The 25991-nt window shown below is 55.8% G+C and overlaps 1 protein-coding gene across 4 annotated transcripts in view; it reads left to right on the forward strand.

Moving 5' to 3' along the window:
* DAGLA (diacylglycerol lipase alpha) overlaps positions 1-25991 on the forward strand; it is a 75838-nt gene that overhangs the window by 14759 nt on the left and 35088 nt on the right. The window contains exon 1 of one of the 4 annotated variants that reach the window (XM_043451938.1): positions 12991-13128. The exons of 2 other annotated variants lie outside the window; for them this stretch is intronic. The gene's annotated coding sequence lies outside the window, so the exon portion shown is untranslated. Of the gene's footprint in view, positions 1-12990; positions 13129-18361; positions 18590-25991 lie in introns of those variants that run through there. One more of the 4 variants, XM_043451936.1, reaches the window with a different exon arrangement.

The raw sequence follows: 25991 nt of genomic DNA on the forward strand, positions 1-25991 counted from the left end.
TTTTTTTTTTTTTTCTTTCATCCACCTTTTCCTCCCCTGAGGTCTCTGGGAGAGGCCAGTCTTTCCTTAGAGAGTCTCTGACCCCTTTGCGCCAAGCGGCCGTCCCCCCGCCCCTCCCCCTCCCCACAACTGTGGGAAGATGGGCCGTGGGTGAGACTGTGCATCCCGAGCATGGGGGTCACGACTTGGACTCACAGCCAAGAACGCGGGCGACCTTGACAAGTCCAGAGTCCCATCCGGTCCTGTCCAGCCCTGGGAGCCTGTCAGCTGGGGCAGCCTCTCCCGCGACTGGAGGAGGCCAGCCTTCCGGGCCACAGTGGTGCTTCCTGGGCCAGCAGACCCCCCTGCTTCATCCTCCTGGGTTCCGGGGACTTGTGGAAGGAGAAGGCGAGTCAACCCCGGTGTCCCGGAGCCAGAAAACCCAGTCACATCTGGAGTCTCTTTCCTCCTAGGAAGTCAAGGAATGTTTCTCAAGAGGTGGCTTCAGACTCATACCTTTGAGAGAACTTGGTCTTCCGCCCGGCACCGTCCCCGGGACCCAGGCCAGCCTGCAGAGCCAGGAACAGCCCCGTCACTTGTAAAACTCCCGTCCACCCGCTTTCAGGGACCCTGGTCAAGCAGCTACTGCAGGCCAAAGTTCTGTGCCTGGAGCTGGGAGTAAGCAAAGTTACCACCGCTTCCTCAGAGAGTTCCCAGGTTAGGGCCTGATACATAAACAGACAATGTAACAATGGCAACAAAGCGCCAAGAATCCTCTCCCTGCCAGGCACACCTTCCTCGGTGCTCTGTCTGCGGTTAACTCATTTAATGCGAAGAACAGACACAGCTCTGGTGCAGTGGGCGCCCACCCAGCTCTGTGCTGGGGCTGTGCCCTGGGAGGGAGGCACGTGCGTTTGACAGCTGAGGGATGGGCTGAGGATCTCAGCTTCCTTGGAGGATTGAAGAAACCGGCTCAAGGCTGTGTGTTTGCAGCTGGCCGGCTGGGCCTCGGACCCTCATTGGTCTGGCCCCTGCTCTCGGGTGTGGGGGGGTGTTCCTTCTTGCTCCCCCACCTGGCATTGGGTTGGGGGGCCCCTTTAGGCCCAGGAAGGACAGGTTCCTACAAAAGGAAGACCCCTCCTGGAGCCACCCTGTTGCTGAGAAGACCAGCCTCCCATCTCCTTTGTCACTGCCCACGTTTGGGCCCGTCCGTGGCTCAGGCCCTGCGCCTTGGCAGGCCGCACGGGGGTGGGGGGGGCTTCCTCTCACCCCCACATCCCCTGCCAGCCTTGCTGAGCTGCTGCAGATTGTTCCCCTTGTTGCCTGCCTGCTCCACCGTGCGGCGTAATAAATGGCTAACAGAGGGCCCCCATTCTTTGGGACCGCCTTCTCCATTTCTTGGCCCCTTCAGAGAACCTGATCCCTCCCCCCTCCACCCCAGGTGAACCCTATTCAGCAGGCTTCTGGCGGTGGTAACTAAGCCAGGAGCCCAGCCCACCACCTGCTCAGTACTTTATAAAAGTTTAACCTTAATGGTGTAATGAACTCCCATCATAAAGTGGCTGGAGCAGTGCATCCTGAGATGTATAAATTACAGGCGCCTCTGAAGTTGTAATTGGAAATGGCAGCAAGGGGAAGGTTGAAAGGGGCCAGCCTCGTTGGGCTGAGCACAGATATTCTCTGCTGCCTTTCAAAAGGCACACATAGAGCTGAGTCTGGCTGCGAAGAAAGAATGTCCTCAGACCAAACTGAGCTCCTGGTACCTCCGCCCCAGTTCCCGCTTCCTGCTCCCCACCCCCACCCCCCCACCGTGTCCACAGAGCCTGTAGGTTTCAGGAGGCGCAACCCCCACCCAGACCAGGGCCACCGACAGAGTGGGCCCAGAGGGAAGGACGTGGGTGTGGACACAGCAGACAGCCCACCCCCGAGCCCCGTCTGCATTTCCCTGGGAGCACTTCTGAGCAGTTGGTTTGATTCCCCTGGTCTCTGAGGTCTCACCTCTTGCCATGATTGTGGGGCTTGAACGGAAAACTGCAGAGGGTGTTGAGAGTTGGGGTGAGGAACCCGGGCTCTGGGGCTGGACCATCCGGCTTCCTGTTGCAGCTCCTGCTGGTGGCACTTATGAGACCTTAACAGCATCACGTAACCTCACAGCTGCAGAATCTCTGCTGTAAAATCGGGAATAATTGACCTGCGTTGGAGAAGTGTCAGGAGGATGACACGGGATGACGGAGTTCAGGTCCCAGCAAAGTGCCGCTTTAGGGACTTCCCTGGTGGTCCAGTGGCTGGGACCCCACGCTTCCACTGCAGGGGTCACGGGTTCCGTCCCCAGCTGGAGAACTAAGATCCTGCAGATTCCCTCTGAGGCCGGTGGGGCCCAGATCTGCCCCCTGGGACGAGGCTCGCGAGCGCAAGGCTCATCTTGAGCGGCCGGGGCAGTGTTCAGGCCCTCAGAAGAGCTCACTCAGTGCCCGCTGTGACTGCCCTTCCAGGCGGGTGCCCGGCACCTGCACTTGCCCACTGTACTTGGACACGGTGCCCACGCCGGTTTAGTTTGAGTGCTCCTGCGTGTGGCCCATGAACCAGCGGCAATGCCTGAGGACAGGTTAGAAAGGTCAGAATCTCAGGGTGCCCTTTCCCCCACTATATCAGAATCTCTGGAGGGGGGCCCAGGACCCTGCAGTTCAAGCAGCTCTGAGGTGCCTCCTCGGCTCACTCAGGGAAGAGAAGCATGCTGGGCCTCATCCTCTCCAGGAGGGCATCTCTCAGTGCCAGGAGGCTCACCCAGCCTCAGAATCTCCTGGGGTTGACCTTGATGGCCTTGATGGGCTCAGCTGTAGGTTCCTGGGCCCTACCTCAGACCACTGGCTTTCACAATGCCTGGTGGGGCCTGGGAACCTGCGTTTACCCACCTCCTCTCTGCCTAGTCAAGTTTGAGAGTCCCTGGAAATCACTCATTGTCTGAGAGCGGTGGAGAAGGGCAAGACCCTTCTACCCACCGCCCCATACTGCACACAAGGCCCTGCTTCTGCTGGGGGAGAATGGACCCCAGATGGGAGCCAGGAGCCCCCAGTAGCCAGCACCACCCCGCCTGGGGGCCCGGAGTGGCTCATCCTTGGGTCCAGCTGTGGGGCTTTTCTCACAGTGAGAAGGGGAAACAGCCTAATGGCCACCAGTAGGAAATTGGTTGAATAAACTCACATACTGCATGCACATGGACTGCTGTACGATAATGAGGGAAGATTGGGCTAGAAAAATGTTTAGTGAGAAGAAATATTCACCTTCTCTGGCTCAGTTAAAAAAAAAAATGTGGCAGGTACAGAATGATCCTGTATTTGAACAGGGAAGAACGACTACACAGATCTTAATAGTTAATAGTTTTCCTGGAGGGATCCTGGATGATTTCTATTTTTTTGTTTGCTTCTGTTTTCTATGGAGAACATGTACTTTGTGATAAGAAGGAAAAAGAAGGCATAGGTAATCTTCTCTGGTCCCGGGTCCTCAGGCCACAGCACCGGTAGCAGCCTAGGACCCCCAGAACAGTGTTTCTCTTGCTCAGCCTGCCCCCCGGGGTGTCCTTCCTCTTGGTCTCTTCCCTTCCCCTCCAGGCTGCGCCCAGTGTTCCCCAGTCCTTCCCACTGTTTCTCCCACTTTTTCACTTCTTCCCTTCTTTAAATTTTCCCCTGGTGATGGGAAGGCACCTCCTCCTCCTCTTTACACAAGAGAAATGAGTGGGAAGGAGAGAGCCAAGGGAGGGGCCATGGGAGGCCCCCTGCCCACCCCCCGCCCCCCAGCTTGCAAGCCTCAGGGGACAGACTTCAGTTTTCATCAGGGCATCATCTAGGAAAAGCCTAAGCCTAAATTCCAGAGGCTAGGCACCTAGGATGTGCTTGAGAAGTAACGGTTGAAGTGAATGAGTCTTGGAATGAAGCCAGGGACAGGACAAGGCCCCATAGCTGTGTGACCTCCGGTACATCAGCGTACCTCTCTGGGCCTATTAGAGTCTTCACCACTCAGATTCAGGGAGTCTTGAACTCTGAGTTCCCTGGCCCCATCCAGCTCTCATCTCTGGTGAGTCACATAGCTTCCCACTCTTGCTCCTTTGCCTGGTTTTGTAAGCAGTTTGTGCAGTCCAGGAAAATCTCACCTGTCTGTTCTGGCTGCCCAGTTGTTGCAGGAAGGGGGACCCCTTCCAGGGTCCGAAACTGGGCTCTTGTCTAACACTCAGAAATGAATTGTCCGAGGAGACACATGTGCTGACAAAGCAAGAGATTTTATTGGGAAGGGCACCCGGGTGGAGAGCAGGAGGGTAAGGGAACCCAGAAGAACCGCTCTGCCGCGTGGCTCGCAGTCTGGGGTTGTATGGTGATGGGATTAGTTTCCAGGTGGTCTTTGGCCAATCATTCTAATTCAGAGTCTTTCCTGGTGGCGCACACATCGCTCAGCCAAGATGGATGCTAGCAAGAGGGATTCTGGGAAGTGGACGGACACGCGGTGTCTCCTTTCAACCTTTCCCGAACTCTTCCGGTTGGTGGTGGCTTATTAGTTCCGTGTTCCTTACCAGGATCTCCTGTCATAAAACAACTCATGCAAATGGTTACTACGGTGCCTGGCCAGGGTGGGCGGTTTCAATCAGTGTGCTTCCCCTAACAACTCCCCCTGAGAGACTTCATACTCAAGATACTTCTTGGGAATTGGGGCAGAGGTCTCTTTCTTCTGTAACTTCTTCCTGCTGTGCATGGGCATAGGCCTGCCTAGCAGAGCAGAAGTCTCTCTCTCCCTGATCTAAGTTGGGGTGTTCCATATCTGGAACCAGCTTTCACTCTTGTAATAACAGCAATTTAGTTTGAAACTGTTGGCACCTCTCAGAGATGAAATAGAAAGGGGCCAAACAGGAGACCTAACAGGATGGTCATCACTGGTTCCCAGAAACAGGAGGCAACATTTGGGGTGAGGGCTGCAGGGTTTGTGACTTTTTTTTTTTTTTTTGATTGGTTGGTGGTGAAGCAACAGAGTTATGCTCCAGGAATCTTGTGTTTAGTCTGAAGTTACCATCCTCCACCTGGGTGGTGGCTCCTGTGATGTTGCTCAGTCGTGTCCGACTCTTTGCGACCCCATGGACTGTAGCCTACCAGGCTCCTCAGTCCATGGAATTTTCCAGGCAAGAGTACTTGAGTGGGTTGCCATTTCTTTCTCCAGGGGATCTTCCCAACCCAGGGATGGAACCCGGGTCTCCCGCACTCCAGGCAGAGGCTTTACCATCTGAGCCACCTCAAAAGACATTGTTATGCATATTTCTTTGAGTAGGAACCAGGACCCTGTCTGGAGGCTGTACCACCATTTGATTGTTTCCCCTCTGTTTCTGTATTCCCTCCCTTCCCTGATTAGCAATCGTTTGAATCTACCCTTTGGAACTCAGAGAAGGTCAAGGAGGCTGAATGAAGCCTATATCCTACAGATAAGAAATGGAGAACACACAGCAGATCTGTACTCCAGAGTCGCCACCCCACAGAGTCCTGCTCAGTTTTAATTTAGGGAACAGGGCAACTATGACTGTGATAACTTCCTGTCAAAATGGGGCATAGGACTGCCTCAGCTTGGAGAAGAGACACTGAATTGGAAGTATTCCTGAGTTCCAAGTCCTACATCTGAGCCTTGTATGATTAAAATCTCAATCCCTTGGTCTGCCATTTTGTTGTGACAGACCCAATTAGTAGTAGCTGGAGGAGGGATAACTGGAATTTTAATAGACAAAATAAATCTCTTTCTTTTTAGAAGAATAGGCCTGAAACCCAGTCTGGACCTGGCACTTCGGGGAGACTTGTAGCCAGGTGGCCAGTTGCCTAGTTTTATAAAAAGTAAGGTATAAGTTACTAGCTTCCAGCAGACACTGTTTTGAGAATGGTGGCATCTAAGCCTGACACGACCCAGAAAACTCAAGTGTTTAGCAATACAACGTCTAATCTGAAATTTCACCCATAGTAACACCTGGTTATTTCCCAGGATGTCTGAACCATAGCTGAGTGCTCTATTTTGACTTTTAATTGTAAAATTTTCCTTAATAGCCAAAGCAGATGTCACCGTTAATGATGTCAGTGTTTCTCTAGGTATGAGAAGATGCAAGAATTGGGACTCATAAAATCTCCTGAAAAGATCTAACTATCTGAAGGCCTGTTCTGCCAGTTTTTCTCAGAGCACAGAGTGCCTCATTCCTGATTTTCACCCTGAACTCCTTTCAGGGCCATTGAAAGTCAGCAGTTGCAGTGGCCATGATTTAATCTCTGTAGATGTAGATAGCAAGTGTCAGTCTTCAGTTGGCAGAGCCCCTTTTGCTCATAAACTTGACCATGATTTTGAGGGGGGCATTTCATGACCATTTTATCCCATGGTGCTGAGAATGTCCATTCTCAGGTTTGGCAAAGATTTTGTTGACAGACCACTCAATGTGCTGTTACTAGACTAGGCCATAAAACAGTGTCCAAAATTCTCTGGACCACCTGTCTTACTAGCCTCTTGGTTCAGGAAAACATTCCCTCTTGTTGCTTCTTCCCATATCTAGAGTTACATTGTTATCATCCTCGATCTTATAGGGAACTATATACTATTCTATCAGAGGCCTCATCACACATTTGGCAGTGTAAGAAACAGCAATTTTGTAAAACAGGTGAAATACAAAGAACATAGCCAGCAGTATTAGTAAAGTCACAAGTAAGACTTAAGTTAAGAGCTTCCATTAGATGTAGCCCAGTATATCCCAGGTCGTCTGACTTAGTCTACTCTGTACGAATCTTTATCTTTCAGTGAATATGACTTATAGTGAATATGACTATAATTTTTTTTTAAAGTAAATTTCCTCAGGGCCAACCAGTTAGAGTCTTGTAGTAGAGAAATTTACCAAGGTAACCCAGAACTAGATACAGGTAATTGGCCACAAACCCAACAATTGGATTGATTTCTAAAACTAGCATAGGATCAGGCCTATGAAAGAAAAGCATTTGATTTATATGCAAAGGTCTAAGAAGTCAAGAAAACATTATAAATGATCATACGAATCAGGTCCAGCATCTTGGGCAAGCTGTCTAACTCTGATGTCGTCTTCTTCTCATTCTGGTATAGTGTAGTTTCTCCTGACGAAAAGTCCTTCCATCCAGGTTGGAGACAGTCCCTTAAATTATGTCTTTTTCCATCCTGGTTGCAGGTCATGAGGTATCTGATCTTCACCCAAAGATAGATTACTGAGATAAGCTTCAGAAACTAGATACAGGTAATTAGGGTGTGTTTAGGGGTGTTCTTTAAGAATTCAAACTTAGGGTGTTCTTTAAGAATTCAATTAAATTTTGCTTAGGGTGTTCTTTAAGAATTCAATTAAATTTTGCATTACTATCACATAACAGCAAAGAACTATCCAAGAAATGAGTCTTACTATATGCAGCCCTCCATTAACAAACTGGGATTTAACATTTTTTGAAATATCTTTTTCTCCCTGAAGTTACCCTCATTTTTTTCCCCTCATTTTTATCAAATACAACCAAATTAAAGCTAGTTTGTTTGCAAAATAGGTCTGTTCTCACTAATTTTGGTCTGATGATTTATATAACCATAATTGATTATAGACTTTTTGTTTTGTTGAAACATTTATAGACTCTCAGACTGAACTTTTAATATAAAACAGGGCTGGGAGACTCACACCAAAGGCTTATCACAGATTTTGCCTAACAAATCTAGGTGAACTCTTCCCTTTTTAAGGTCTCAAAAATTCCTTGAGATTTTTGTACCTGTTAGTGAGATGACCTTCTTAGCTCATTTGATAAACTTACTGGAAACCTAAGAGTTTCAAATTTCTGGAGGCATCAGATAGAGAGAAAATATAATTGTTTTGTTTATAACGTATAATTTTACCAAATTATTTTCATAATTAGTTTGAGAGGAAGGTTTTCCCTACTCCCGGAAAACACAAGATTCAAACCTGTAATTTTTCAGATAGAAACGATAAAAATTATAAGCATATTCGCTGGTTCATTCAGTCCTTTGTTAACTTTTGTGAAGTCATCAGGTTTCTCATTAGAATACCAAGACATATCAAAATGTTAAGAACTCCATATAATTTCTAGGATATCTGTATTAGTAATTTTACCATACATTATAACATGAGTGGATTTATTACTCATTTGATAATCTTTTTTATGTAATTTAACCAACCAAATAAACACAGTTTAATATTTCTCTTTGGGATGTTTCAGGGGCCCTCTGAAGCACCCCCAAAGTTAGCTAGAGGTCAAAGGAACTTCAAAAGAATTTGATTTAGAAAGTTTTATCGAAAAGATCAATTAAAAGTTTAGAACATTTGGTCAGATTTAGTCATTGTCGATGGGTGTATCATTTAGCTTGTTGATATGTCACAATGGGCGTAAATACCAAGGCTCAAGGTCTAGTGAAAGTCAGATCCGCCATCTTGGACCTAAATGGCTCTAACCAGTTTTTTTATGTCATTCCTAACAAAATCCATTTATCTAACTAATTGTAATCCAATTTTAGAAAATCCTGATCATGCATAACTCTTTTTAGTATTTTTTCATACCTTTTTTTACTGAAAGCACACTTCCTGCTTTCCTTCAGCAACCAAGAGCTAACTTTTATATTAGCATTTTATAGATTGGTGAGCATAAATACCAGTGATAATTTCTAAAACCCTTGCTTTCTTAAAACATTTTGGGATGGCATCAAACATTATTCATGTATAGTCTCAAATCTCTTTAGTTTTCCTGTAGAAGGAAATCAGTGTTTAGTAGTAAATGTTTCAAAATCTTATTTTATTTGGAAATGACCTAATTATTCAATAGACTTCCAATACTTAGTTTAGCACAACCCTTAGAAATTCAAGTTACGCCAATCTGGAGAGACTATTGTAGACAGATATTCTTAAAGAATAATTATTCTTAATAGAGTTTTTTATTCTTTTTCTTTTCTTTTTCTTTTCTTTTCTTTTTATTCTATTCTTAATAGAGTTTTTTCACTCGAGGTAATTTCCTTGTTGACAAACTTGTAACAGATATAATATTTAACTTACATTAAACCTAGGTACAATGAAAATATTCTACTTGATGTTAATTACTCTAAGACATGTCTATATTAGATAGATCAACAAACAAACATTAATATCAGGTATTTAATACTGAATATTTCCCAGTTCACCTGAACCTGGTATTTATTGTTTAATTTAGAATTATTTGATTTGTAACTGCTTACCTTTCTCTAAGCCAATTAAATAGAGCTCATTTACAAATTAACCTAAAAAATATTACCCAGAGACAAAGACATACCAAGACATATTTAGACAGATACAGTGCGAGATCTAGCTTCATTTTCTAAGTTTGGTCATGAATTAGATATTACAATATAAAATGTACTAGTTTATAAAAAAAAGTTGAAATAAATAAAAATTTTAAAGGCTTTTTCCCTTTTCCCCTCAGTCTCAGGAGTTAGAGATGGTCTAGATAAGTATTGCTGAGAGCCCTGGTCTCAAGGCACAGGGAAAGAAAATCAAGGTCTAAACCAAATGGTGGCCAGACAAAGGAAAATGGCCATCAAAAATCACAACACAGAACAGAGTTAAAACACACACGTATAAACCTGGCAGTCCTCATCAGACACTCCCTTAAATACAAGAATACAGTCTCTCAGAAAACCTTCTATAGAGACACAAAACTTCAAAAGGAGGAAAGGAAGCCAGGTTTAAAGAAGAAGGGGGAGGAGGCGGGAAAGGGGGGCAAAAGGGGTGGCCTTGCAGACATCTCCTGCCACCTGCAGATACCCAGGCATTACAGGACTTTTCCCTGGGCTTCCAGAGAAGGGAGGACTGGAGCTCGGCCCTACCAGAACCAGAATTCGAGTTCTCTGCCAAGAGGAGGTGATCGGTCTCCAATCCTCAGCTCAAGCTGAGGCCCTTTGACCAGATTCCTGTGTCCAGGACTGGGGGATTAGAAAAACGGGAAGGATAGGAAGGGCTAAGGAGAGGAGAGAGGGGAGGGGAGAGAGGTCAATAAAGTCTCTTGTTCCATACCAGTCGGGGCACTCTGGCCAGTTGTCCACATCAGGAGGAGACCAGGGACAAAAGGATCCCAGTTGCGGCCGCTGGGTCTGGTCCATTTGCAGGCAAGCTGGCCCCTGAGTACCCCGAGTGGTCAGGATGTCAGTCTCAGCGAAAAAGAGTCCCACCAGAGTCGCCATTTGTTACAGGAAGGGGGACCCCTTCCAGAGCCTGAAACTGGGCTCTTGTCTAACACTTGGAAATGAATTGTCCGAGGAGACACATGTGCTGACAAAGCAAGAGATTTTATTGGGAAAGGGCACCCGGGTGGAGAGCAGGAGGGTAAGGGAACCCAGGAGAACCACTCTGCCACGTGGCTCGCAGTCTGGGGTTGTATGGTGATGGGATTAGTTTCCGGGTGGTCTTTGACCAATCATTCTAATTCAGAGTCTTTCCTGGTGGCGCACACATCACTCAGCCAGGATAGGTGCTAGCGAGAGGGATTCTGGGAAGTGGACGGACACGCGGTGTCTCCTTTCAACCTTTCCCAAACTCTTCCTGCTGCTGGTGGCTTATTAGTTCCGTATTCCTTATCAAGATCTCCTGTCATAAAACAACTCATGCAACTGGTTACTATGGTGCCTGGCCAGGGTGGGCGGTTTCAATCAGCATGCTTCCCCTAACACAGTGAGACTGTGCAGAAGCAGCTGCTCGGGGCAGGGCCCTCAAGGCGCGGGTGAAGGGAGGAGCAGGAGAGAGGGGGACCCATGGTGCTGGGAAAGCCACCCGAAGTCGAGGGCTTGAGGGTATCCGAGCGTCCCTGGGTCTGATGCTGGCCTCCCACGAGCCCTCCTCCGTCACCTTTGCCCTGCCTGTGGTCGGGTGTCATTTTTCATCATCTCCTGCCCAGAGCTGCCTTTATCCCAGTGCCTCCTGCCCAGCTTTGTAGCTGACACTCCATTTCTATTGGGCCCCAGCAGCCCCGAGTCTCTACCCTGTGAGCTGCTGTTTTCCAGTGAGTGGCTCAGTGGGGAGAGAGGGTGGGAGAAATCCATTCAAGCCGTTTGCTTTAAAGACATTTCAGTAAGCTCATGGGATTTGTGGTCACATCTCTTCAGTGCTCTTTGAAAGAAATGGATGGGTTTTGGGTCTCTCCCATCACCAGCTTCCCTGCCTGGCAGCAACCCAGAAGCCGGAGTTGGGAGCTAGCCCTGATGCTCAGCCCAGAGCGCCTCCAGGGCAGAGGTGAGGGGGGGCAGGCTGAATGCTGGCTGGGGCCAAGCCCCTGCACAGGCTGTGTTTGCCCCCCAGGGGTTCTGGGAGGCTAGTGTGTATGGGTGCAGGAGGAGGGGGAGGACAAGAGTGACAAGTGCCTCCCCCCTCTTTCGGCCTGGTGGTGAACTCCTACTCAGCCGTCAGCACCCGACTCAAAGCCTTCTCTGTCTTGCCTTGGGCTAAGCAGCTGTCCTTGCTGCGGGATCCCTGGCGTTAGAGCCCTGTATTCACTGCCCCGCGTGTGGGTGTCCTCATTATTCTGCGCCGTGAGCTCATCAGGATTGGGGCTTGTCACTTTCACGTTCACAGCCCCGAGGCTGCTAATTAAGAGTTCATTGAGCACATCGGCTGGGTGGGGCGGGGACGGTGTCTGCTTTCCCACCCCTGGTCTGAGGGTCGAGGATGCTCAGAATATCTCCCTGCCCTCACCTGTGCCCAGAAGGTGGTCCTCCCTGGGCAGGTTTCGGGCTGGGAGGGAATGAAATAACGGATTGGGTGGGGTCGACAGTGAGGCACCCGCTAGGCAGGATCTTGCTCAATGGGGCCCCCCGCCCCAGCACTCTCAGGCAGCCGGCAGTAACGAGGTGGCCGCTAACCGGTCTGGCGGGTTTGTGGGGACCTGGCTGGGTTTCTTGAGGGACAGGATGTCCTGCTGGGGCAGGCTTTGTGTCCGTCCTCTCTGTCCTCCCCACTCAGGCTGCTGGCCTTGCTCTTCGCTTTGCTCTGCCTCACTTCTCCTGGACAGGGCCTTGACCCTGCCCTTCCTGGAGACCAGGACAGCTTGTGGTGGGGGTGCCCAGGCAGGAGACTGGCCAGGGCCCCCCAGGAACGAGGGAGAGATACCAAGAATACCAGGAACGTGCTCTGGAGATACCGAGACCCCAGGAAGCAGAATACCCAGAGGCTGGGGTGATGGGCGCTGGGCTGGAACTGGCGGTAGCGACCATGCTCCCACCTCCTTCCCAACCGATGCTCTAAAGATGAGAGACCACAGTCCCGAAGAGGCCGCAGAGCAAGGCCCAAGCCTGGAGCTCCCATTCTAAAGCGTCTCTTGAGCAGTTACTCCTCCCTGCCCCGCAGCCAGGCTCCCATCTCAGGGAACAGGGCATGGGGGTGGGGAGCCCTTGGGGTGTTCCTCTCGCCCTGCACCGGGAGGGGCTGGGCGCCCTGCTCTGGAGGTGTCAGCGGAACTGTCACCCAGCAGTGGGTGCAGGCGCAGGGATTCCCCTGGCTGACTCACTCACCCTGGCCTGCCTGTGCCTCAGCCCAGGCGGGAGCTGTTCGTGAAGGTGTCGCTCACTCGGAGGGTGTCCCGGGAACCAGGGGAGCTGGGGCTGAGCGGCCCCAGGCGGCTGGGGGCAGATTCGCCCACGGAGCCCTCAGGCCTCCCCGGACCCCTGCACCCAGCTGCCTCCCCCACCCATCGACATCTCCATCAAGCACAGGGCTCCCACTTTCCAACATAAGAGGAGCCTTGAGGCCTCGGGGGTCCTGAGTCGGGGCCTGGCTGCTCCCTGCCTCCCTGAAAGACTCCCCCCAAGGGTGATGAAATGCCTTCCCTCTGGAGAACAGAGAAGCCATTGATTCCCTTGATCCGCCCGGGCACTTCAGAGCCAGGGCGACCCGATGGGGACTGAGAGGCAGGAAGTGGGGCCAGGGCGGTGACCCAGCCCGGGGGCCAAGAGCCCCTGGAGAAGGAGAGAAAACTGCAGGCTGCCCCCCGAGAAGAGTTCACACAATCCAGTGCGCGATCTCCAGGCCCACAGATGCCCCTCGGAGCCCGTCTTCAGACCCTCTGGCCACCGGCTGCCTGTGCCGTCCTCCGGAGAGCAGGCAGCGGGATGGAGGTGTTGCAATCATGGCGTGTTGAGGTGGGGGGGGTTGCTGGGGGAGGACCAAACAGACAGAAATGTGGAGCGCGCGGCTGGAGAGAAGGCCTGTGGGGGCGGCAGCAGCAGGCTGCGTGGGGAGAGCCGGGCTGGGAATGGGATGGGAGGCACAGTTCTGGGTGATTGCCCCAGAAATCCTGCCTTCCGGGTGCCAAAGGGGGTGGGGGTGCTGCCCTCTGACTTCTCCAGGCTGGAATGGCAGGGGCCGGCAGCCCCCTAACCACCCCCACCCCTCCGGGGACTGGGCTGCCCAGGGCTGAGTGAGCTCCACGGAGGGGCATTCAGGACCCTGGCACAGTTCAGTCTAGGCGGGCAGGCTTCTCTGCAGCCCACCTGCAGAAACCACCCTCCTGGTCTGGTGAGAGAGGTCGCGCGTGTGGTTGGCCGGGTGCCTCGGGGCAGCTCCAGCGTCTCTGGTGGGCAGGCCACCCAGCACCCCTGCAAGCATGCCCAGCCTTGTTGGCCACATGAATCCCTCTGTGAGCAGGCTCCGGGCAGGGCGACCCGGGGGGAGGTCCAGAGCAGGCCTGGGGCACAGCCAGGAAGACAGGCCTCTCCTTCCCTGGCTTTCAGCTCAGCCCCCTGCCGCAGTCAGGGGCATGGAGGATAAGGGAGGCCTGGTCCAAACCAGGATGGGCCCTCGAGGCAGGGCCAGCCCCCTTAGCCCTCCGAGGGCTGCGTTCTTTAAAGGCCAGAGAACAGCCCTGCATGGGAGCCTGCTGAGGCCCCAGGAGCCGGGTCCCAGGCCAGGGTTCTGCTCCCAACCTCCCGCTGACCTCAGGGTGGCCTGGGGCAGTTCTCCACATCCTTAGCGCTCCCTTCCCTCCCTGAAATGCAGGTGTGTGACTCCGTGGCCCGGAAGGTCCCTTCTCACCCAGATGTTCTCCTGTTGCTCACTGAGCTCCCCCAGCTTAGAGAATAAAGGAGGGCCCAAGGACCATCTCCTAACGGGCCTCGGTGGCCAGGTGCCCCACACCCTGGGGCAGAGCACAGGTGCCCTCCTGGACTCTCCGTGTCTCCTCCCTCCTCCCTGGGGTGATGGCCGAAGTGAGACGGTGGCCGCGAGCTCCCAGTACAAGGCCTTCCGGCAGGTCATCTAGCTCTCTCTGAACCGGTGTTGTTACCCTTGTTATCATGATGTCTGCAATGTTATTATCATTGTGATGGACTTGTCCCCTCAGAGCCTGTGGGGGGCTCCCTGGAAGAGGTGGCTCGCGTCCTGGGCTGGCATCGCCTCCCCCTGCCCCCTGCCCCAGCCAGCTTGAGAAGCAAGAGGTCAGGCGGGGGCACCTGAAAGGTCTGGGTGGTGGGAGGGGGCCTGGCCCCTCTTGGGCTTGGCTGAGCCCACCGGCGCCCATCTGCGGAGGGGCGGCCGCCCTCCGAGAGTTGGCTGGGAGACCTCCGAGCCGAGGAGTGCGTGTTCTCCAAACATCTTGTTCACAGCAGATGGCAGCCACGACTCCCTTTCCCCCTGCAGTTCCGGCTGCACTTCCCTTCCCTGTGCTCACCCTCCTGTTAACTTTGCTTTCTGCTTTGGGAGACGGGGAGGCAGCCTGCAGCCCCCGAAGCCGCCTCTGACTGGGGAAGCTTGGTGCGCAGAGCGCGGATGGTGTCCAAGCAGAAGAATCCTCGAGCACCCATCAGCTTCGTGAGGGAAGCTGTCTTGCCTAGGTTACCACACGCTGCCTGAGTCTCTTTGGCCAAAAAATGCCAGTGGCAAGATCTTGGAAGAACAAGGGCCTGGGACTGGTTTGATGTTTCTTGAGCAGCTGCGAGGCCCCAGGCGTGGTCTGGGTGCCAAGGACACAGGCAGAAGGTGCAGTCCTGCCCTCCATGAACTCCCATCTTGGTGGGGAACCAGGGTACCTGGGGCAGGAATGGAGGGGCACCAGTTGGATCGGATCTGCCTCAGGGCTGGCAGGCTTCTGCGGGCTTCACAGGGGAGGGCGTGCTTAGGCTAAGCCCTGGTAGGTTGAGGAGTTCGCGGGAGAATAGGACTAGAAAAGGCATCCCCTGCCAGGAGAATGGCCTGTGTGCCAAGGCACGGAGGCATGACGACCTCTGATGCCACAGAGCACTCGACCATGGTGAGTGATAGAGCAGAAAGCCAGGTGGTTTCACCAGCGTGTGCCGTCAGCCCCAGAGTAGGGTCTGTGAGGAGGAGCAGACTGTGACCCTCTGGTTGCTTGTGGGGCGGGGCCAGCCTGACGCAGAAGCCCTGCATGGGGGCCAGTGGGGCCCTCGGCAGCTGGAAGGAATTCTGGGATCTGACTCATGGTTGCCCTGAGTTTGGGGCCAGCAGGAGCATCTTCTGCTAGTGGAGCAGCCCCTGCTGGTGGAGCACCTCCTGCTGGTGGAGCATCCCCCTGGTGGTGGAGCACCTCCTGCTGGTGGAGCATCCCCCTGCTGGTGGAGCACTCCTGCTGGTGGAGCACTCCTGCTGGTGGAGCACCTCCTGCTGGTGGAGCACTCCTGCTGGTGGAGCACCTCCTGCTGGTGGAGCACTCCTGCTGGTGGAGCATCCTCCTACTGGTAGAGCACCTCCTGCCTCAGCTGGTGGAGCATCTCTTGCTGGTGGAGCAGCCCCTGCTGGTAGAGCCATTGTCAGAAGTCTCTCCCAGAGGCTAAGACAAGGGAGCCATGAATAAGCGTGCCCTCAGAGGGTGTGGTGCCCAGACTCCCACGGGTGCTGCCCCTCGTTCTGTGACCTGCCCCGGCTTCACCCCACGTCCATGTAGCACTGGACAGAGCCTCCATGAATCAAGACCCTAGTCTATGCCAAACCGTGCTAAGTGCTCCCACACAGGCCTCCTCCCAATTAACCTTCACAAGAGCGGTACTTGTGGGCATTGCCCCAGGTCCCGAGACTTGTTCAGAGTCACCCAGTCAGGAACATGGCCAAGGTCCAGGCCCAGGTCAGCCTGACTCTCCCTGGCAGCCTCCTGCTCGGGTACATACCCTGTCCCCTGGAGAAGGCTTGGTGTGCAGGGTGGGGTGGGGGTGGCCCGCAGTGTTTGCTTTTCCCAGCCCTGCTTTTGCCCTGCCGCCAGCACCTGGCTGACTGTTTGCCCAAGGATCTGCCCTCCAGGAAAGTGGGTGGGACTGGGCGGGGGTGGCGGACGAGTGGTCCACTGCTTTTGGCGTCCAGCTTTTCCGTGTAACCGAGAAGGGCTGCGCTGCCCGTAAGCGCCACACCCTGCAGTCCGACGCTGCCCCGGCAGTGCCTGGCCTCGCCCGCGCACAGCATGTGACTTTGCACTGCTGGGCCTGGCATGCCTGGCATGCCAGGGCAGCAGTGGCAGCGGCAGCTGGATGGTCAGTAAGGAGCAGGAGAGGTCCCCAGAGCCCTTGAGTCAGGGCAGCAGCATGGAGGCGAGGCCTGGCATCAATGGGGCTTTTGTGCGGCCAGGGGCAGAGGAGCACGTGGCCTAAGCTGGGAGCATCCCACCGGACACCTGTGTCCCTTCCTTTCCTGGGGCAGCTGCGCCTGTCCACGGCCCTGCTCTCTGTCCCAGCGAGGAGAGTCTGCCTTGATTCAGGCCTTCCCTGCCTTGCCCTCACCTCCTTTCAGATGAATCAGAACCAGAAACTTCCCTGCTCCTGGGCCTGCCCCCACCTCTCCTCCTGAGAGCAGCATTCAGTGACTGGGGAATGTGTTTGGTGGCTCCCTGAAGTCACAGGCTGGATTTTTGGGACCAAGGGGAACAGATTAGGTAAACAGAGGCTGGGAGGGTCTCACGTCCCAGTGGAGAAGGAGCCGTTTCTCCCCTGAAGCTGGGACCCCAGGGAGAGGCCTGAAGGAGCTGGACAGGGAGCCGGCACCCTGCTTCCTGCAGTCCTGCCTGTGGCTCGGGTCCTGGGATAATGAGGGATCTTGCGCCACCACGGGGTGCCCACCTTGCTTTGCACTGTGGCCTTTAGCAAGCCCACTGCTGTGGCCTGTGGTCACTCCACCCCTTGGTGCCTGCCAGACAAGCCGTGGGGGCCAGAAGGCTGTCACCAAGGGGCTGGACTGCACCTGCCATGGGCTGAGAACTCTCTACACAATGGGCAGCCAGGAGTGCGTCCTAGCTCAAGTTGGGGACGGTCTTCCCAGGGGGGCACGGCCGTGTGAGGTTGTCCGGTCACTCCCATGCTGGCCCTGGGGGAGCTGGCTGTGTGCTGGGGCTAGGGAGGCAGCCTGGTGTCTCCACCACCACCTCTTATCTGGGGAGCAGGACCTACGTGGAAGAGGGGAGTGCTAGTCCTCTGAGGCTGTGATTTAAGTCACAGATTTAAGTCGGACACTCAGTCGTGTCCAACTCTCTGCAACCCCATGGACTGTAGCCCACCAGGCTGCTCTGTCCATGAAATTCTCTAGGCGGTAATACTGGAGTGTTACTGGTTGCCATTTCCTTCTGCACGGGATCTTCCCAACCCTGGGATTGAACCTGCGCCTCTTGCATCTCCTGCATTGGCAAGGGGTTCTTTAGCAGCTGTACCACCTGGGAAGCCCCAGCCTACCCACAGGTAGTATAAACCGAGCCCAGTATGAAGCCTGGGTTCTCGGACAGCGAACCCCATGCATCTCCCCCGTCTGCCCCCGACCTAAACCAAAGTGCTAATAAATGAGCCCATTGATAGGTAATCCATCCCACTTTGGATTCCTCTGGCTTTTTTTCTCTGAGGAGCTCCAAGCACTTCCCAGATGTGATCTCACGTGTCCTCCCAAGTCCCAGAAGAGCTGAGAGGACTCCAGATGCCAAGGGTGGGCAGGCCGCACAGAGCCGGCCACAGGGCCGAGAACCAGCCTGCCTGCCGTCCAGACCCGCCTTGGTCCTCTGCCTCTAGTAAGGGGAGGCTGGGGTGTGTCTCCCGCTGGGCCTGCCCACAGCCTCCGGTCTCGGTCTCCCGATGGTGCAGGAGGAGGAGGGACGCTGGGAGAATCCCGATGAGGCCCCACAGGGGCGGGGGTGTCGAAGCCCAGGGTTCTGTCTTAAAGGGAAGTAATCATACTTTGAGGCTTTTTATAGTGCTTTCCTTCTAAGAAGCTTCCGCTCTGTCTTGTTCTCCTCCCATTCCTAGGAAGTTGGCAGAGAGCAGATGAGGGCCACAGGGAGGAGGCAGAATGAGGATCTGCAGGGCAGGCCCTTTCCCTGGTCATCTCTGGTCCCCACCCCCAGCCAGCCCCCAGCCCAGGAGGCAGCCACTGTTCCCATGCCCATTGTCTGGAGAGGAAAGAGGCTTCAAGGCTCCGCAGTCACGAGCAAGTCACCGATGGCCTAGGTTTTGGCCTTGGTTCTGATTGATCTAAAATACTGGGCCTAGAATGATCATTCCTGGCCCATCTCCCTCCCAGGGCAGCTGTGCGGTGGTATCGACATTTCAGCATCTTTCCTAGGATTATGTCTGCAAAGCAGAGGCTGAAGGCCCTTGGCAGGTGAGCATTCGGGAGGAACAAAAAAGTGAGTCCTGGGGAAATGGGAGAGCATGTGCATTGCATGCTCAGTCGTGACTGACTCTCTGCGACCCCATGGACTGTAGCCCGCCAGGCTCCTCTGTCCATGAAATTCTCCAGGCAATAATACTGGAATGGGTTGCCATTTCCTTCTCCAGGGGATCTTCCCAACCCTGGGATCGAACCTGCATCTCTGTGTCTCCTGCATTGGCAAGGGGTTCTTTACCAGCTGTACCACCTGGAAAGCCCCAAACGGGAGATGACTGAGGCTCTAAGAGGGGAGTCATTCTCCGGGTGTTCCCTTTCCTCCTTGCTGACAGCATCCCTGGGATCCTGGGGAGCCCCCCTGGCCCCCTGGGCTGCAGACACGTGGGTCTCTCAGGGACCCTGTCGTGGGGAGGGGGCTCGAGTGCTCGCCACACCCCGAGAACACAAGCCCCGGTCTCCCCACTGACGTGTGCCCTCCCTTCAGCGGCAGGCTTTGCGGTGGGGGGTACCACAGGCCACCCTCCCATGGACAGGCAGGCCTGGGCGCCTGCTGGGAGGCCAAGGGAGCAGGTGCACCCATGCAGTGGAGCCCCTTAGCCAACAGGACGCCCCAGACAACTGGCCGCACCCTGGCTCCACTGTTCAGTGTCACCCCAGCAGATCACCAGCACCCCGACCCTGCATTTCTGCATCATCGAAGCAACGATGGCACTGCGTTTCTCCCCCGCCTCGCCCGCAGTGTGGTCTTCCGCGCCAGGGAAGCCCGTCTGTGGCCTCTGCTGCAGGAGAGCCATCCATGCCCGAGCTGGGACTCAAGGCACATGGCCAGTGGGTAGAATGGAAAGAGCTGGGGCTGGAAATCAGGAACCTGGTTCTGGGCTCCGCTCTGCACTGGATTCCCCAAGGCTGCACTTTAGTTGTGGTTCCTGCCACCTGCCAGGCCCTCTGCTGAGGGCTGGGGACACACCAGGGAAGGAGACAGACAAGGCCCCTGCCCAGGAGCCACATCCTGGTGGGGAGACTCAGACAGTAATGTGTGTGCTAAGTCACTTCAGTTGTGTTCCGACTCTGTGTGACCCTATGGGCTGCAGCCCGCCAGGCTCCTCTGCCCATGGTATTCTCCAGGCAAGAATATCGGAGTGGGTTGCCGCTTAGATAGTAAACACGTCAACCCATGAATAAACCAGAGAGGGTTAGATGGTGGAAAGTGCTGAGAGGGAAATAAAATGGTAATGTGATGGAGAGGGCCTGCGGGCTGCCCTGAGGCTGGGCAGGAAGGCGGGAGAAGGGATGCATGAGCTGGGATCGGAATGATGGGGTGGGCAGGGGGGTGGTGTGTCCAGGAGACAGGACAGGCTTGGCTGTCTGAGGGACAGAGAGAAAACCCGCGTGCCTGGGGCTTGGTGAGCAAGGGCAGCGTGGAGGTGAGGGCAGGCCGGCCGGCAGAGGAAGGAGAGTGTTTTCTACATGTGATGAGCTCCGCATGGAGACTGGAAATGGGGTGTGGGGGCGGGGGGGAGGCTGGTCGACTGACAGAGACATCCTCTCTCCGAGCCTATTTCCCCGCTTTAGTGCAGCACACCCCCCCTCCCCCGGGTGGTGGCATTTGTGGTCAGAGCCAGCGGCCAGGAGAGTGAGGAGATGAGCACAGAAGGAGGAATGCCTCCTCCCTCAGGCTCGTGATGGGGGTCCCTCGGCTGGGGGAGTGGAGGCCAGGGATCACCCCTGAGTGGGTGCCTGCTGGACAGACGCCCTGGCCTGCCGCACCGCCCGAGGGCAGAGCTGAAACTGGGGAGTGGGTTCCCCCAGGATGTGGTGGAGCGGGGCATGGCCCATCCTCCCCTGCCTGCAGGAAGAGACTGGGCAGGAAGTGCTCCGGGCGGGCAGCCCCGGGTGGCGGCTCAAGGCTCTGAGGGCTGATGTAGTGCCGGCCCCTCGGCCTATCTGGGGGAACCACCATCAGGCCGGGGCGCCCTCAGCAGTGCCTGGTCTGTCAGTCCCACCATCTGCTGTACCTCGGTCTGGCCCCCACTTCTCTCCCCTATCATGCCCACCTTGGCCTGGAGCTTCCCACCAAGCCCCAGGGTGAAGCTGGCTCACAAGACCTCAGGAGCCTCTCCAGCGCATCCCTCCCCTTGGCTCCCATCTGGCCAGTTCTGGTCTTCACTCCACCCTCCAGGTTCCCCTTCCCGCCCCGCACATGGACCTGCCGCCCTCTCCGAGGGGCCAGGTTACTCCACCTTATACTTCAGATCTCAGCTCTGGCTCCCAGTTCTTAAGGCAGCTGCCCCTCAGCTCTTTGCTGGGGCTCCAATGAGGACCCCTCTTCTGAGCACAAGTTGTAGAATTTTTCACTATCGTATGTGAAGATTAGCTTCCAGCCTGTCTTTCCTTTCTGGCCTGCCGGATCCGTGAGGGCTGGCCCCACCTGGGCCTTTACTTATTGCCGTGGCCCCTTGGCACGTAGTGGGCTCTCTGATTGTGTGTTGGAGGGTGGAGGATGGCTCTGTGCGGGAAATTAATTTTTACGACGTTTCACCTGTGTTCACACCCTGGGGCCCCACCCCGGGACTGCTCCTGGCCTCCTCTCCCCTTAGGTCCCAGCGCTGCCCTGAGCCAGGGAGTCTGGAACCAAACTGGCCACACGTGGGGATTGGGGGTCCTCGAAACCGCCAGGCCTGGGGCCATGCTGCTGTGTCCTCTGCTCCCAGGTCCACTCAGCCCTGGGGTTTGGGGCCTGGACCTGCCTGGGGTCCCTCGAGGGGGAACGGGCTCACTCAGATGCCTGCCACCGACTGGAAGGAGGAGAGTCAGTGTCGAGTCCATCCAGGCTGGCTTCCGGGCGGTGGCAGGTTTGCAAGCCAGGTGGCGTTGCCAAGGAGCCATGGACTGGGGCGGGGGGGCCCGGAACAAATGGCCTTGGGGCCTTTGCCCATGGGCTTTAGGGTGGAGGCTGCGGTGGGTGGTCTCAGGCCTCCCACCTGTCTCCTCTGTGGACTGGCCAGGCCGTCGATCTCGGGGGACCCGGCGGCCCTGGCGCTTGCCGCCAAGTGGTAGAAAGGATGGTGGTGGGAGATGGGTTGTGAAGCCGCAGCCGTCCCCCCCAGTGCCAGGGTCTCCCCAGCCCCGGCCGAGGCCATGCTCGCCATGGGGGTGGGCTCTTGGGATGCAAGGACATTCTGGTCAGGCTGCCGCATCTGATGCTGGCGGGGAGGGGCGCCCAGGAGGCCCCAGAGCCCACAATTCTAGGTCACCTCCTGCACCATCGGAGGCAGGAGCCATATTTATAGCAGCCAGCGGCCACCGAGGGTGGGGCAGTCAGCAGGAGCCGTGACGCAGGCCACCCCCTCCAGTCCCCTAGCTCTCGCCGACTCCCCCACCGCCACCCCCGACTCCAGAGGCTTCCTGGGCAAGCGGCGAAGGGCTGGGCCTGCTGAGGAAACAGGCCTTGTCACCCTGCTCCCCAAGCCCCGGCAGGGACACGGTGCCACTCTCCGCCTGGCAGGAGCCTCGGCCCCAGTCGGTCTGGCCAGGACCCTGTCTGTCTCCTGGGTCCCAGGTGGGCGCCCCGTCACAGCGCTCAGCACCCGGCCCTGCCGGCCTATCTCCACAGTGCCGTCAGCTCTGGTTGAAAGGTCTGGGCCCTGGAGTCACCGGCAGCTTTGCCAGCCTCCCTGCGGCTGCCAGGTGTGTCCCTGCTGGTAGCAGGCAGTTAATGGGGCCGCGGGCGCCTGCCCTAGGTCGATAGGGCGGAGACCCTGCCAAATGCCTGTCACCTCCCCGCTGTGACCTTGTGAAATGGCCTTGGAGTGCCACTGGGGGTGGGAAGGGCGGGCAGCGGGTGCAGTCACCAGGGCTGCTCCTCCTTCCACCCCAGGGAGCACGCCTGGAAGCCGAGGCCCCAGGAGTGACAGTGTGATGAGCCTGGGGCCCCAGGCCCTGAGGGTGAGTCCTCTGGGGAGGAAAGTGACACCCTACTCCGGAGCCCAGGTCGGGCCCTGCTCTCTCCCAGGCCTCATGTGCCCAGATACAGAGCTGGCCCTTAGGTCCCACCCAGGCCTGAGGAGGCAGAAGGCTGACCTCTATTCGGGGCCTGATGGAGTCACTCCCATTGTGGAGGCCAGTGCCCCCCAATTTCCAGTGTATGTTGTCCTGAGCCACTGGGCCCATCCCTTAGCCTGGGGGAGAAGTAGGGCGAGGCCAGTGGGGGGGCCTCCGGTGTTAACAGACAAGGTGAGGCAGGAGGGCCCGGAGCCTGCAGGATGGTGAGCCAGAACTTCACTGATGAGGTGTGGGCTGACCAACCAGGACTGGGGCTTAAGGCCAACGGGATGGGCCCTGGGCTTCGCCAGGGAGGAGCCCCTAAAGTGAGCGGGTATCCAGAGAGAAAGAAGCACCAGGCAGGGGCCACGCCACTAATGAGCAGGAGAGGGACATGGATGCAGGGAACGGGCTTGCTCAAGAGCTGGGCTGGAGGGGCTGGTTGGTGCAGAGCTCAGTAGCTAATGGTTGGGTGTTGTCATCTTATTTGAGAGGAATTTAGGGGCTTCCTTGGTGGCTCAGTGGTAAAGAATCTGCCTGCAATGCAGGAGACGTGGGTTTGCTCCCTGGGTTGGAAAGATTCCCTGGAGAAGGAAATGGCAACCCACTCTAGTATTCTTGCCTGGAAAGTCCCATGGACAGAGGAGCCTGGCGGGCTATTGTCCACTGGGTCTCAAAGAGTCAGACACAACTTAGCAACTAAATAGTAACAACAACAAGGGGAATTTAGGAGTTTTAATGCACTTGTGAGGAGGGGGGTTAATTTAGTTAAAACTGTAAACAGGTGTGGGTGGGTGGGTGGGTGTGTGGGTGTGGGTGTATGTGTGTGTGTGTGTAGCCAGTGCTACCAAGTATCCCGTGTATGCAGGACCCAGATCTCAGCACTTCACAACTTTGAACTCACTTTGTCGTCTCCCACGAGGAAGGCACTGTCATCACCAGCCCTGCTTTCCCAAGGAGGAGAAAGCAGTGGTTGATTCATCCTGACTTGGAAGGTCATGGCTCAGTGCACGCCTGAGTGGACAGAGACACTAGAACAAAAAGCAGGTCTACCCTGTTCTCCATCCAGTGGCCTTTGGAGCCCCCAGCCCTCCCTGGAGACTTGGGGTCACGTGCTTGGGCCTGACTTTGCCGTGCCCAAGGAGATGTGAGGGAACGAGGGGGCCAGAGGGAGTCTCCGAGCACCTGGGTCAGTGTTTCCTTCGGCGCCTTGTGGCGCAGGCCAGGCAGACACTCGTGATGGCTGAATTTGCCTAGACCCCTGGGTGAAGCCCCAGGCTGTCTCCTGCACCAAAATAGCAAGTAGAACTCTAAAAGCCAAGGCCAGAGTGGACCTACCTGAGAGGTCAGGCTGTTTCCAGGGGTTTGTCAAACGTTTTTAAGCCCTGAGACCATTTAGCTCAAACACAATGTCACAAGGAGCCCCAGTGAGTAAAAAAGCTAAAATAGCCACTCTGACCAGCATAGCCTGCAAGTCGCAGCCTGCCGTGACCCGCCCCCCCACCTCCCGAGGCCCCAAGGCCCATGGAAGCAGCACCTGCCGCCTCCTGCAAAGCTCCTGTGGCACACGGGGACTCTGAAGACCTCGTCCCCTGGGAGAGAGCTTGTGTTACCCAGTCACTCGATCCTTGCCCGCTTCTGCGATGCCCAGGGAATGGTTGACGTGAAACTCGATACCCGAGCGCAGGGCTATGCCCGAGATGGCCGTGCTGCCCGGGGAGGTGGCCCCCCTCTGCGGATCCTCCGTAGCCCATGCAGCCCCCACCCCCGGAGTCGGGAGCCCCCCAGTACAGGCTGCAGAGGCAGGCGCGATAGGACCGATAGGACCGAGGTGGCACAGGGTATGCGGGGCTTGGGGGCGGGGTTCCCGGCGGGAAGGTGTCAGGCGAGGTGTGCCCACTTAGCAGACTCATTAGCGGCCTCGCTGGGGGCTCCTCATGAAGTGGAGGGTGCTAAATCCTCTCGGAGGTGTTGCCAGCACCCGGAACAAGGAGACTCTTCTCGGAAGCTCTGGGGAGCCAGGCCAGAGTGCTGCAGATGATCTGCCATGTGGGGTTTCTAGCGACTGGCTTGCCAGAGAGCGGAGGCCCCGGGGGAGGCCAGGGGCCAGGGGGTCCACAGCGGGCACTGCCTGCAGGATGCTGGAGTGGGCACACGGGCATGAGCGGTGGGCCTCTGCCCCTTGGGGCATCCAGAGTCTGGGCTGGGAAGGGCCCTACAGGGGACCCCCTGAACCTTTGAGACAGACAATGGGGGGCGTCTGCAGGAGCAGGGGGGGGCCTTGGGCCAGAGCTCCCCCTTCCGAGCTGAGCCGTGGGATGGTGATTCTCATCTCAGTGGCTCGTCCTGGGTTAAGGAGGCAGGGCTGGTGAGGCTTCGGCCTGGGCAGGTGAGGCTCCTGCCATCTCTACCCGAGAAGGTGGGTCAGGGCATCCTGTAGGCTGGCTCGGGTGAGGGCAGGCATGGGTCAGCCTGGTGGCCAGGGGTGGGGAGCAGGGCCTTTCTGTGCGGGAGGCCTGACTCAATCGCAGAGATCAGCGGCCCTGCCACAGCTCAGGCGGTGAGGGATTTGGGCCGTGAGGATGAGGTCTAAGCACTCTCAGGAGAAGATGATGGATAAATAATGATGGTGGCAACGAACACTTGCCAGGCGCTGAGTGCTTTCGACACGTTATTTCATTTACTCCTCACGACTCCCGGTGAAGCGGGGACCTTCGTTGTCCTCTCCTGCAGATGAACAAACAGAGACTCAGAGAAATGAAGGTCACAGACACCTCGAAGTAATAGAACCAAGATGCAAACTCAGGGCTGTCCCACCTCAGGCTGGAGGGAAACCAGCGGTGGGCTCCTTGGAGGAACCATTACCCTCCAGGAGTTCGCATTTGAGACTGCGGGTCCCAGGGGAAGGGGGGACGCGACACAACCACAGGGGCAGCGCAGGAAAGACTCTGCCTAAATAGAAACAAACCTGTGATGGGCGCCTGCCTCCATGCACAGACAGGCGGGAGGAACTGGCCAGGGGCTGGGAGACCAGAGCCCGGCCTCTCGGGGCTGCCCCAGGGCACCTCGGCCCCAGGCACCAGAATGAGTGTGGGACAAAGGCCATTCCTAGTTTCAGGAACAGAAACTGTCTCCAGGGAAGAATTCAGAAACAAAATCTTGGACTGGCCAGAGGGGAATCTCTTCTGTTCTCCGAAACAAGTCCATTCTGGCCCGGGACAAAGCTGGAGGAGTGGACCAGGGAGGACTGCAGGGTGGAAGGAGGGCCCGGCCTGACTGCCATGCCCGGGGTAGGGAGGGGTGGAGGGGGGGGGGGGCACATCCTGCTGCCTCTAGGGGCGGCGGCCCCCCCCCC

The sequence above is a fragment of the Cervus canadensis genome, chromosome 29 (assembly GCF_019320065.1).
Source record: "Cervus canadensis isolate Bull #8, Minnesota chromosome 29, ASM1932006v1, whole genome shotgun sequence".
NCBI classification, from domain to species: Eukaryota; Metazoa; Chordata; class Mammalia; order Artiodactyla; family Cervidae; genus Cervus; species Cervus canadensis.